Raw genomic sequence first — 2,867 nt, 5'->3', positions numbered from 1 at the left:
CAGAGAGTTGTAAATCTGTGGAATTCTCTGCGTCAGAAGGCAGTGGAGGCCAGTTCTCTGGATGCATTCAAGAGAGAGCTAGATAGAGCTCTTAAGGATAGCGGAGTCAGGGGGTATGGGGAGAAGGCAGGAACGGGGTACTGATTGAGAATGATCAGCTATGAGCACAATGAATGGCGGTGCTGGCTCGAAGGGTCGAATGGCCTCCTCCTGCACCTATTGTCTATTGTTTATTGTTCTCCCCGTGACCTGCGTGGCTTTTCTCCGAGATCTTCGGTTTCCTCCCACCCTCCAAAGACGTACAGGTATGTAGGTTTATTGGCTTGGTAAATGTTTAAAAAAATTGTCCCTCGTGGGTATAGGATAGTGTTAGTGCGCGGGGATCGCTGGTCGGCGCGGGCCCGGTGTGGCGAAAGGGCCTGTTTCCGCGCTGTATCTCCGAAACTAAACTAAAAAGAAGGGCTGCCGTAGATCAAGAAGGCTGTTGTATTACGTTAACAAGAGCAATTAGAGTTGGCGATAAATCCTGGCCTTGTCATAGATATTGAATAAATCATGAAGCTCGGCAGGCAGGTTACTTCTGTTCAATGTTCTCCACACCAATTGTACCCGAATTTAGAACTGGAATTTAGAAGGATGAGAGGAGATCTTATCAGAACATATAATATTATTAAGGGGTTGGACACGTTAGAGGCAGGAAACATGTTCCTAATGTTGGGGGAGTCCAGAACAAGGGGCCACTGTTTAAGAATAAGGGGTAGGCCATTTAGAACTGAGATGGGGAAAAACCTTTTCAGTCAGAGAGTTGTGAATCTGTGGAATTCTCTACCTCAGAAGGCAGTGGAGGCCAATACTCTGAAAGCATTCAACAGAGAGCTAGATAGAGCTCTTAAGGATAGTGGAGCCAGGGGGTATGGGGAGTAGGCAGGAACGGGGTACTGATTGAGAATGATCAGCCATGATCACATTGAATGGCGGTGCTGGCTCGAAGGGCCGAATGGCCTCCTCCTGCACCTATTGTCTATTGTCTATTGTCTATTGAAGCAGCAAGTGGCCGAATGCATGGAATGGACTTTAGACTTCAGACTAAATTTAGTTAGGGGACACAACGCGGAAACTGGACCTCCTGCCCACCGAGTCAGGGGTTATATGGGGAGGAGGCAGGGGAATGGGGCTGAGAGGGAAATATAGATCAGTCACGATCGAATGGCGGAGTAGACTCGATGGGCCGAATGGCCTAATTCTGCTCCTATCACGTCTGAACATGAATTCAATGGGTATTTTCAAAGTGGAGATTGATAGGTACTCGATTAATAAGGATTCCAAAGGTTACGGGGGAAAAGGGGGGAGAGTGGGGTTGAGAGGGAAAGATAGATCAGCCATGGTCGAATGGCGGTGCAGACTCAATGGGCCGAATGGCTCAATTCCGTGCCTGTGGCTTATGAACCTCCAAAGACGTACAGGTATGTAGGTTAATTGGCTGGGTAAATGTAAAAATTGTCCCTAGTGGGTGTAGGATAGTGTTAATGTGCGGGGATCACTGGGCGGCACGGGCTTGGTGGGCTGAAAAGGCCTGTTTCCGGCTGTATATATATGATATGATATGATAACTTATGTGTCCGCACCGACCAGTGATTACCCCACACACCAACAGTATCCGACACACACTAGGGATAATTTACAATTTCCAGAAGCCCATTTAACTTACAAACCTGCACGTCTTTGGAATGCGGGAGGAAACCGGAGCACCCGGGGAAAACCCACGCGGTCACGGGGAGAACGTACAAACTCTGTACAGACAGCACCCGTAGTCAGGATGGAACCCGGGTCCCTGGCGCTGAGAGGCAGCAACTCTACCGCTGCGCCACCGTGCCGTTCTAAATAAGTGAAGAAGGTTCTCAACTCGAAAAGTCACCTGTGCAGTTTCTTCAGGGGTGTGGCCTGACCGGCTGATCTACTCCAACACTCTGTTCATCATTGTGGTAAACCTCCTCTGCACCCTTTCCAAAGCCTCCACACCCACAACTATATGTTAGCTAGGGTTGCCAACTGTCCCGTATTAGCCGGGACATCCCATATACTGGGCTAAATTGTCCCGTACGGGACCGTCCTTGTCCCGTTGTCACAGTCTGTCCAGTTCACTTACCTGCCAGCCACGCCCACCACGTTAAGCCAACTCCCCTCACCTGTTCACTCACCTGCTCCAGATCACCAATCAAGCTGGCATATAAGCCCCTCCTGCACACACACACACACACACACACTCTTTGCCAGATTGTTCTTAGCCCTCGGCCTTTTGGCTAAGATCAAGTGTAGCATCTGTTCTTGCACAATCTAATGTTCTTATAAGAACAGTATAAGAGCAGTATTTGCATTGGATCATCGACGAGGAGCGGAGGTCATGAGCACGTGTCTGGTTTAGGGGTGGATCCATGCTGGTTGGGTAACACCCTTATCCAGGTGGGATGGCAGCAGCAAGAGGGCAGGGTATCCGAAATACCCTGCGAGTATCGGTGAAGGACCTCGGGGAGGGGATCTCTTTCTCAAGGGACCTCTTCATCAAGAAGGTGCTGCTGGAGGCCTGTGGATTCAAGGCCGGGGACATCTTCTGCCTCCAGGACTTCCCAGGTAACGGATATTTCGACGTTACCTTCCAGAACCCGTCGGGATGGCAGAAGTTGCTGCAGGACTTCCGGGAGAAGGGGGATGAAGCCCCGCTGTCGCTCCTGAAGGTGCAGCCGCTCTTCACCCTCCCCACCCAGAGGGAACGGATGATCACGGTGCACATGTTTAACCCACATGTGCCCGTCGTGGATGTCCTCACCTTCCTTGCGCGCTACGTCGAAGGGGCCGGGAACTGCGTGGAC

At 50.7% G+C, this 2,867-nt stretch overlaps 1 pseudogene; it reads left to right on the top strand.

Moving 5' to 3' along the window:
- Positions 1-2,281: 2,281 nt before the first annotated feature.
- LOC144594132 (U2 spliceosomal RNA) lies at positions 2,282-2,460 on the top strand (annotated as a pseudogene).
- Positions 2,461-2,867: the final 407 nt, after the last annotated feature.

The sequence above is a fragment of the Rhinoraja longicauda genome, chromosome 5 (genome assembly GCF_053455715.1).
Source record: "Rhinoraja longicauda isolate Sanriku21f chromosome 5, sRhiLon1.1, whole genome shotgun sequence".
Taxonomy (NCBI): domain Eukaryota; kingdom Metazoa; phylum Chordata; class Chondrichthyes; order Rajiformes; family Arhynchobatidae; genus Rhinoraja; species Rhinoraja longicauda.
Note: the sequence above shows the minus strand (reverse complement) of the source record. Positions and strands in the feature narration are given on the sequence as shown.